Source organism: Otolemur garnettii, unplaced genomic scaffold (assembly GCF_000181295.1).
Source record: "Otolemur garnettii isolate 467f Iridium unplaced genomic scaffold, OtoGar3 scaffold00030, whole genome shotgun sequence".
NCBI lineage: Eukaryota > Metazoa > Chordata > Mammalia > Primates > Galagidae > Otolemur > Otolemur garnettii.
In genome coordinates, this window is record NW_003852425.1 from 7,725,326 (window position 1) to 7,736,754 (window position 11,429).

Here is an 11,429-nt window from a genome sequence, read left to right on the forward strand (position 1 = left end):
AAAAAAAAAAAAGAAAAAGAAAACAGGTTAACTTAATTTTGATAATAACCTAATACGTTAAATGTTATCACTTCAATCTGGAATCAATATGGAATTATTGGTGAGATGTTTTGCATTCTTTTATTCTTTAAGTCTAGAAAATCCTGTGTGTGTTTTTATTTATGCTTCCAGCATATTTCAGTTCAGAGTAGGCACATTTTAAGTCCTTGACAGCCCATGGGGCTAGGGCAGCGACAGGAGGATTGGCAGTGACCGTGAGCAGAGTATGGGGGCAGCAGGCTTTGGCCAGTGTGGCTGGAGCAGAGTGAGAAGTGCAGAGAGACGGTGTGTCTCAGAGACACCCAGGAACAATCACACAGGGCTCTGTACTCCTGGTAAGGTGTTGGGATGTATGCTGAAATTTTATAGTTGATTGAGAATCACTATAGAAATCAAGCACAGGTTGTTAATTGGCTGTTTTCTTGATTTTAACCATAACTCCTTGAAGGGGTAGGAATGGCAGTAACAACACATGGTCTTTTCTTTCTTTCTTTTTTTTTTTTTTGCAGTTTCTTAGCTGGGGCTGGGTTTGAACCCACCACCCTTGGCATATGGCCCCGCCCAACAACACACTTCACTCCGTGTTACTGTAAGTCCCAGTAGAGATTCATCCAGAGACCACAGTCTTAGCACTTTTCTTTGTTTCTTTGGAGACAGCTGTCCCCAAAAAGTGCTTTTCTCTAAACTCATCAAGTTGTATACATTCAATATAGCTTTTTGTATCTCAGTCATACCTCAGTAAACTGGTTTTAAAAAAGGAAAAGATAATCTAGACCCACAGCTCAGTGCTCATCGCACAAGGAGTAGCCTGAATGATAAAAAAAAAAATCAACTTGAGACAATGACCATGCAGAAGAGGTGAGTTTATACAAGAAGTTACAAGAAGTTAAATAACTCTGGACTTGCATTACTAATATCTGGGCAAGAGAAAGGGTCAGAAAGGAGGGCAGTACCGCAGTGACTGTCATTTATGGACACCAAAGGGTACAGACTGTTAACAGTGACATTTGATAAATGATTCAAATGAATTAGGCTTTTCCTTTCACCTCAAGTACAAAAACTTCTTGTGTGGAGTTCTTGGGGCTGGGGCCTGGGGCGGGTTATGCTGCTGTTTTTCTTTTAATGGCTTTATATTGCTCTGGCTTGACTCTTTTCTCTTCTTCCCTTTATATTTCTTCCCTAAACTTTGGACAAGTTAAGGGTAGACAAAGAAAAACCAGTCTTTGCAATTATTGGATTGATGTTGGGTGTTAGGAAATCAGTTTTAAATACTTCATCTTCCTGTCTGCTTTAACCTGGCACATCCTGGTAAGAAAAACCTAATAATTAAGTACAGGTGAGCTTTAAGGATGTGAGAAGACTATAGGGGATATTTTCTGCCTGGTCTTATCTTCATCCTTGCCTGTGGGGCTGTGGCAAGCACAGCCTGATACTGTTCAAATGACTCACAGTATCATGAAACAACCTCAGTTTCCCTGCGTGGTAGGCAGAATAATGCTCCCCCAAAGATGTCCATGTCCTGATCTCCACAACATGTCAATATGTTATATTACATAACAAAAGAGCCTTTGCAGATGTGATTAAAGGTTGGGACTTTGCGATGGAGAGTTAAAAATGGAAGAAGAGGGACACAGAATTAGGGATTCGGCAGAGAAGAAGGCAGAAGAAATGAGATGAAAGGCACCCATCCCTCTATTGCTGGCTTTGGAGTTGGAGGAAAGAACCCCAAGCTGCAGAATGTGGAAGCCTCATGAAGCTGGGAATGGCCCTCAGCTGACAGCAGGAAAGCAGGGACTTCGTTTCTACACCTGTGTGGAGCTGAATTATGTCAACGACTTGAGCGTGTGTAAAACCAGGTTCTCCCCTGGAGTCTCACAGAACACAGCCCTGCTATGGCCTTGATTTCACTCCGTGTGAACCAGGCCAGACATCTGCCCTAGAGACCTGTGAGGTAATGAATTTAATGTTGTTTTAAGCTGCTAAATATGTGTTAATTTTTTATGATAGCAAGAGAAAACTAATCTACCCCGCCAGGGGTGGAGCACACATGACAAATTGGTCATCTTTATTTCTTACTACACTCTTTCTTGGCTCATCCCCATTTGCTCATTAGGAATGTAAATGAGATTTTGCATATAAGCTAAGCACATTTTGTTTTAAAGCACTAATCCATATGGAGTTGACCTGTGTTTACAGTGGGTGCTAGGGGTCCAGGTTGGTTTCTTCCACGTGGATAGCCAGTTGTTTGAAGACTGTTTTCAAATAGACCATCCTTTCTGAACAGATCTACCATGTCACTCTAGTCTTATAAAAAGGTTTGGGGTTTTTTGAGTGAATCTGTTTATTCTGTCTTGCTGGTTAGTTTTCCTATCTTGTGTCAGTATTACACTATATTAATTACTGTATTATTATTATTATTTGCAGTTTGGCTGGGGCCGGGCTTGAACCCGCCACCCCCAGTATATGGGGCCGGCAGCCTACTCCTTGAGCCACAGGCACCACCCTTAATTACTGTATTTTCATGATAAGTCTGGATATGTGGAGCAGCAGGTACTCTGTCCTCCCACAGTCCATTTCATCGCCCAGACACCATGATCTTTTCCAGAAAAATCTTGGCTGGTATTGCCCTTTTCGTCTTGCACTTAGCTTTTACAATTAGCTTGTAACGTTCAATGAAAAGCACTGTTGGGATTTTTATTGGAATCCATGATAAACTGAAGGAGAGTTGACTTTTATATGAAGATGGTAGATGTGTTAGTTAATTTCATGGGTCACCTCCTCTGAATCACAGGCTTCCCAGCTATCTACTTAAACATTCTTTCTGGGTATATCTGTGAGGCTATTTCTAGAAGAGATTGGCATTTGAATCAGCGGACTGAGTAAAGAGATCTTCCTCTTCAATATGGGTGGGCATCATCTAATTCTTTGAGGGTCTGAAGTGGAAGAATAGAGGAAGGGCTGTAGGTGCAGGGGCTCACACCCATAATCTTGCACTTGGGAGGCTAAGACATGAGAATTGCTTGAGGCGAGGCCTTGGAGACTAGGCTGGGCAACCTAGTGGAACCCCCTTCTCTACAAAAAATAAGTTAATCAGCCAGGTCTGGCACTATGTGCTTATTCTTGCTACCCAGGAGGTTGGGGTGGAAGGATGGCTTAAGCCCAGGAGTTTAGGCTGCAGTGAGCTATGATCACACTATTGCATTCCAGCCTGGGCAGCAGAGTGAGACTCTGTCTCCAAAAAGGAAAAAGTAGGGGAAAGGAGGATTTACTTACTCTCTGCCTGACTGCATGAGCTGAACATTGGTCTTCTTCCCTGAATGCTCCTGGTTCTCAGGCCTTCAGCCTAAGACTGGAATCTACACCATCTGTTCTCTGGCACTGAGGCCTCTGAACTATACCACCAGCCATTCTGTACCTCCGGCTTACAGACAGCAGATTGTCTGACTTCTTAGCCTCTGTGTGTGTGTGTGTGTGTGTGTGTGTGTGTGCGTGTGTGTGCGCGTGTGCTGTCCAGAAAGCAGACATGCATGTCTCTATTTTTCATATTACATGGCTGGATACTTTCTTGGCAGCCCTCATACTGTGGGTATACACACACACACACACACCCACATACACACACTCTGCACTGTTTCTCTGGGGGACCCTGACTATAGTGAGCCACTCTATTTATTTGCTTCTACAATATCTTTCAAACAAATTTTATAATGTTTTGAATAAATATCTAGCACGTCTTTTGTTATATTAATTCCTACACCATATAATTTTATTGCTACTGTAAATACAATTTTTTTTATGCAGTTTTTACCCGGGGCTGGGTTTGAACCACCTCTGGTATATGTGGCTGGTGCCCTACTCCTTTGAGCCACAGGTGCTGCCCAATACGATTTTTTAAATTAAAAGTTTTTTAGACTAGAAAGGGGGAAAGGAATACAGGCAGAAGGGGAAGAGATGTTCCTGGAGCTTTGAGAGACCACCCTGAGCTGGGCTTTAGGGTTCTTAACTACCTTTGGGTGTCATTTTGAAAAAGAAGGAAGAGATAGAAAAAAAAAAGACAAATAGGATTTGAAAAGGAAAAAACGATTTGATTTACCATTGGCTATCCTTTAGTGATGTTTCTGAATGTACTGAAGAGAGAAGTAAACTAATACTTCCTGCCCCTCGGACCTCAGACGCAGAACTGCAGGAAGTGGTGAGAGTAGGCCGAGCACTTGAGATTGATGTCCCATGGCCAGAGAATCGGCAGTAACAAATTCTGCTTCCAGTGCTCTCTTGTCTGAGGACACGGTCACTAACAACAGTGTTGCCTTAGAACGCCTGTTCTTCCCAGGACAGAATTCTGCAGGAAGCCTAACCTTGACCAATGTGTACACCCCATTAAAAGGTGCCCTGATGCATGGGAGTGACTTCTTGGGTGTGACTCCACGGTGGCAGGTAGGTTGTACAGACTCCAAACGCAGCTCTCTCTACCGCATTCAGGACTCCTCCTAGTGGAGCCAAAGGCTGATTCTTTTTTTTTTTTTCCACTGTTTGGCCGAGGCTGGGTTTGAACCCGCCACCTCCAGCGTATGGGATTGGTGCCCTACTCTTCTGAGCCACAGGCACTGCCCTAGTAGAGCCAAAGGGCTGACTCCCTGGAGAGGAACCAAACCAGTTACTAATTCCACCTCAGCAGAACTCCTCTTCGAGATAAGTTAAACCTTAATCCTGTGGATGGAATGGCAGACTGCAGCGATCCTTCTCACATGAAGCAGATGGAATGAGAATCTTGCGGACACCTCTCTTTGGGATTGTTGGGCTTTTCCTGTCCCTAAGAATGATTTTGAAATTGTTCTACCAGAAAATGCCAAGAAGGAGCTGGAACACTGTGAAGTGGATGGTACTTGCATCGAAATGCTGCTGACGTGGGTGCTCCAGAGCAGGCCATAGGAGACGCAGAGTGTAAAGGAAAGGAAAAAAGCTGTCCAGAAAGATCTGCCAAGACCCCCTGAAGTGAAGAACTAATCAAAAAAGAAATGATCACAGTGCTTTATTATGACCCCCAGCATCACCCTTATGAGCTATCTGGAAATAAAGAAGGAAAATTGTAGGATTTGGCCCCAACAATTCAGAGCACCTTACCTCTCTGGAATGTGACCCTCATGAAAAGTTCTCCAAAGAAGAGCCGGAGAAGGCCCAGGATGTTCTAGTGAAGGAGACAGAACGGGGTGTGGAGGACTCTCAGGTGAAGCTTATAACCAGGCCTGGGGCGACTGCTACCGTCAGTGTTTATTTCTTCCTGGAAGAGCCTCCTTACATGGGTTAAACTGGCTGTACAGGGACAGAATCACACCACTTGAGAAGAGGCTTGTGGCTTTGGAATGTGCATTGAATCCAGATGTGGTTGGAGTATCTAATGTGTACAGGACTCATGATGACAGAAGCCAAGAGATGGAAAGAAAGTGAGCAATTTGCTTGGGGGTTATCAACCTTGCACTGGGGCCTCCTGAAACAGTTACCAACTTATGGGCTCAAAGTGAGCAGGCTCCCTTGGAGCTTCATACTTCTGAAGAACTCAAGAACCCTGAAGATTCTGCTATTCCTCAGAGGCTAGAGCGTGTAAAAGTTGTTCAGCAACAACAGGACAGAGAAAAGGAACTTCAACACAGATATGCTGATTTGTTGCTGGAGGACTAGACTGTAAAGTCAAAGTTTGGAAGCATAGTTGGTATTCTGTCACAGGATGAATGAATGACTGGTTTTCATACTCTGGGAGGCCAAAACCAATGTTTATCATTGACAAATTTATCCACCAACTGTGTTTTTTTGTTGTTTATTTTAAACGATACCAATCTTACATATTCTAGGTGTAAAGATTTTAAATCTAGGGGATAGATGGTTTAGGGTGTAAATTATTAAGAACATCATTCTTTTAGCAGTGTCAGATTTGCAATCTTTTTTTAGTTTTGGCCTTTAATTTAAAAAATCTAAAGTACTGCCTGTGAATAAACTCTTGAATAAAAATGAAATATAGAAAATTGAAAAAACTCCAATTTCCTAACCAATTGCTCTTAATGTATATTAATGCAATTGTTTTTAAATATTGGTATTAAATAACATTGTTTTTATAATTTAAAATAATTTTAAAATTCTTTTTGGATTTCTGCTTACGCAACCATATCACTTGCAGAAGCTTTATTTCTTCCTCTCCAATTCTCATGCCTTTTATTTGTGTGTGTGTCTGTATGTGAATGCTCAGGCTCACACTTCTAGAATGATGTTGAATAAAGTGACTGTAACACACATCTTTGTCTCATTTATGATTTTAAAGGAATGCTTGTACTGCTTCAGCACATGTGTGTGATGTGTGACATTTGTATGCCTTTTCTATCCCATTTTTTGGGTTAGAGAAACTTCCTTCTATTTTGTTTGCTAATCGTTTTTTAAACTCATGAATGAATGTTAAATTTGATTAAATGATTCTTTTTATGCCTCTATTGAGATAAACATCTGTTGCTTTCTTGTAATTTGTTAACGTGGTGAGTTGCATTAATACATTTTCTAATGTCGAACCAATCTCGCATCTCTGGGAGAATCCATGTATATCACTACAGAAAACATTGGCTAGAATTATTGCAGTTACGTTTATGAGAGGTGACTGGTTATCTTTTTCATATAGTCTTCATTAATTTTGGTACTAAAATTATATAGATATCTGCTTAAAGTTAGTAATTTGTTTCTGAAAATCAGATGTTCTATGCAAAAACATTATTGGGGAGCCTAATTTCTCTTTATTTGAGATGGTACAATTCTAATGGGTTGCTTAATTCAAACTAATTTCCTGCAGTGTGACTAAAATGCAGTAAATAAGCCTATGTTAAAGTACTAAGCTGTAGCGTTAGGCTGTAGATGTTCATCGTTTTGCTCTCTGATCACCAGTAACATAGTTATTGATAAATACAGAAAACCTCCATAGCTGACCATCTTCTTAATTTTCATAGACTGGACATGCACCACGTGTGTGTCAGTACTGTAGGCTGCTTCCTCGTGTTGACCACCTCTGTTTGTTACGGTCCCTGGGTGTCCACCTTACAGACCTTCCACTGAGTTACTTTGTTAGCTGTAATATATTCTTTTCCCTTGTAATGGCTTTTCTGTTCGCTTTGCTTCCTTTTACATAATACTTTTAATGCTTTCTCAACTTTTTTAGTTTTCACTGTAAAAACTAGGAGGAAAAAGGTGGGGAGCAAATACAAAAGGTACTGTGCAGTGTGTCAGAGTATGTCGGATTCACGCTGAGGATGGTACTTCAATGCCTCTATACTGTGGGCAGTGTTTGTGTAGAATGTCCCCTTTATTCACATTCAGCTTTTTGATGTACAGATGCCTGACACTGTCATTACATTCTGTTTGTAATGTAACTCAAGGCATTTCATACACTCTTTTTCGTTGCTAAAAAAGTTTTATTGAGGGCAGTGCCTGTGGCTCAATAGAGTAGGGTGCTGGCCCCATATGCTGGAGGTGGTGGGTTCAAACCCAGTCCCAGCCAAAAAAAAAAAAGCTTTATTGAATTTTGGGGTCCCAAATAAGTTTTTCCTGTGTAAATATTAGCTGAAGTGCTGCTTTGAGAGATACATATGTTGTATGATACCCCTACTGGGGCATTAAATGCAGGGGGTAACTTAGTAGGGAAACATGGTGCAGGAGAGCTTCTGTGAAGCAGCTTACTTACAAAGTTAGTTGAAGAACTTTTCCTCTTTTTCTCTTCTCTGAAAATTTTTGTGTGATGTCAGAATTTTTTCTTCATTAAAATAAGCATACTTTGAGGTGGAAGGATCCCTTGAGGCCAGGAGTTAGAGGCTACAGAGAGCTGTCGTCAGGTTTCAGAGAGCAATGACTGGGCCACTGCACTCCAGCTGGGGAGACAGAATGACACCGTGTCTCAAAAAACAACCCCCCACCTCAACTCACATTTAAACTATCTGTGTCTAGTATTTTCTTTGTGCAAAGATTTTAAGCTGTTGAATTCCTTTAATGGCCTAGAACCATCCAGGTTTTCTAGTTCTTTAGCCAGTTTTGGTAAATTAAATTTCTTAGAAAAGTGTCTATTACTCCCATGTTTTTAAATTTGTTGGCAGACAGTTGTTCATTATATTATCTGATGGTCTCTGTCTTCCAGGCTGGAGTGCAGTGGCCCAGTTATAGATTATTGCAACCTTGAATTCCTGGGCTCAAGTGATGCTCCTGCCTCAGCCTCCAGAGTGGCTGGGACTATAGGTGTGGGCCACCATGTCAGGCTAATTTTTAAATTTTTTTAGAGACAGTATCTTGCTATGTTGTCAATGATGATCTCAATCCTCTGGCCTTGAGAGATCCTCCTACCTCATTTTCTCAGAGTGTTGGGATTACAAGTGTGAGCCTTCTCCCCAATTATGTTTTTTTTTTTTATTCCTAATGTGTATCAAAGAATTTCTAATGTTATTAGTAATGATTTAGTATTTTATTTTATGTTATTATTTTTTGACACAGAGTCTTACTTTGTTGCCCTTGGTAGAGTGCTGTGGTGTCATAGCTCACAGCAACCTCAAACTCTTGGGCTCAAAGCCTCTTGCCTTGGCCTCCCTGGATGCTAGGACTACCGGAACCTGTTACAACACCTGGCTATTTTTTTTAGACATGGTATCTGGCTCTTGCTCAGGCAGGTCTCCAAATCCTGAACTCAGGTGATCTACCCTCCGTGGCTTCCCTGAGTGTTAGGATTATAGGTGTGAGCCACCATGCCAGACCATGATTAGTATTTTAAACTTTTATTGATACTATCTTTTCTATTGGCACAATTTATATCCAGAATTTTTTGCTTTGACAATAATAAATCAGTCCATTTTTGTTAAGTTATCAAGTTATTTTTTTAGTTCAGATTTACAAATATTTGAGGGAGCTGCTTATGCTTGTACAGTGACATTCCTTTTTGTTCTAATTTTTAAACAGCATTAGAGTCCTTTTCATGCTTTATTATTATTATCATGTCCTTTTTATTCTCCTATAGATTTATTTATTTATGTGCTTTCCTACATTCCTACTGAATCTCTTGTAGATTTAGAAGAATCATGTAAATAATATGTAAAAAGAACATTAAAGAAAATTATCTTTACTGGGGGTATTTGATTTTAAAATTTTGTTTGAAATTATGTTATATATTCTTGAATGTAAAAATACCAAAATCCTGAACAGTTACTAGTTATGCAAGAATTACCTTGTAATTTGGATATACATATATCCAAAATAAAAGCAAATTACTTAGAAATAGTGGCCACTATATAATTGCAGCAAAACGAAAAACTAATGCTCATCCTAAAGCCCAGAGTACTTTGTAAAGAATGTTCAGTGGGGCTGTAAAGTGTGCTGTGAGTCAGGATGAACTGGAGGATAGAGGTGTGAATGTTCTCAGATGCCCTGATAACAGATCCTTTTGTCAGTGGTCATTGCAATATCACGTAAGTAGTTTTTACATTTACATTATTAATTATATCACATTTACATTATTAATTCATTTATTTCTTCTAATATTATTATGGTATGTCCACAAATGCTCAAATCTTTTATAATATTTTACCTATTGTCCACATTGGTATGTACCAATATTTGGTTCTAAGTATTTTTGTGGTTTCTTCTTTGACTGTTGAGTTAGAAATATATTTGTAATTTTAAATGCATGGATTTTTTTGAGTGTAGTCTTTTTGTTATTTATTTTCAATATTAAATTACAAGTAATAAAACTAAAAGATTCTGATTATTTAAAATTTGTTTTCTCTATGTCCTAACATGTGGTCAGTTTTTCTAAATGTTCTCATTCCTTTATCTGTTGTGTGTTATGTTCTTTGAATCTAGGTTATTAACCATATGAACTAAACCTTCTATATCCTTACTGACTTATCATCTGTTTATCAGTTATTGCGTGTTTTAAAGTCTTCCATTATGACAATGGATTGATTAATTGCTCCTTGTATTTCTGTCATTTTTTGCTTTATATATTTTGAAATCATGTATTAATTGTATCCATATTTGTACAATTGATGTATCTTCCTAATTAATTAAATATTCTATTGATATATAATCTTTTAATCTGGTAATTTTTCTTTTTATAATTAAGTGTAAAAATTTGATACATAATTATGCATATGTAGGGTACATAGTGATAATGTATAGTGATCAGATCAGAGTAATTAGGTTATTTATCAGTAATTAGCCTTTCTCAAACATTTGTCACTTCTTGGTGTTGGGAACATTCAATGTCTCCTTCTAGCTTTTTGTACCTATGTAATACTGTATATATTATCACTCTAGTCATCCTATAGTGCTATAGAGCAGTAGAACTAATTCCTCCTATCCAGCTATAATTTTGTATTCTTTAACAAATCTCTTCCTATCTCCTCCTTACTTCTACCTTTCCCATTCTCTAGAATCCTCTATTCTACTTTTTACTTCTACCAGATCATTTTCAGCTTTCACATAATAGGGAGAACGTAATGTGTTTAACATTCTGTTCCCGGTTTATTTTACTTAATGTAATGTTCTCCAGTTCCACCCAAGTTGCAGCAAATGACAGTGTTTCATTCCTTTTTATGGTTGAATAGTATTCATTTTCTTACCCATTCTTCTGTTATTGGATGACAGATATAGTTGATTCCATATCTTAACTACTGTGAACAGTGCGACGGTAAACACAAGGGTACAAATGTCTCTTCAGTACACCGATTTCCTTTCCTTTGGATATATACCCAGTAGTGGGATTGCTGGATCGTATGATAGTTCTGTGTGTAGTTTTCTGAGGCACCACCATACTGTTCTTTATAGTGGCTGTACTAGTTTACATTCTCACCAACAGTGTATAAGAATTCCCTTTTCTCTGCACTCTTGTCAGCATTTGTTATTTTTTGTCTTTTTGATAATAGCCATTCTGCTTGGGGTGAGATGATATCTCATTTTGGTTTTGATTTGCTTTTCCCTGATAGTCAGTGATGTTGAGCATTTTTTCATGTATTTTTTGACCATGTGCACGTCTTCTTTTGGGAAATGTTTGTTCAGATCACTTGCCCATTTTTTAATCAGGCAAATGTAAATTAATGAGTCTTTTTTTCAAGTTTTTCTTAAAAATTAATAACACCAGGTTAGTAATTTTCATATTAACTTTTACAGTTTTGTATTTGTAGGCTTTATCTTCTTTCATCTTGTTACTTTTAGTTTTTGTATCCTTACTGTATAGCTGTGTTGTTGTCTTAGTCCATTCCTGCTATAACAAAGTGTATTAGACTGGGTAGTTAATAAACAACAGAAACTTATTTCTTACAGTTCTAGAGGTTAAAAAGGCTATGATCAAGGTGCCAGCAAATTCAGTGGCTGACGAAGGCCTT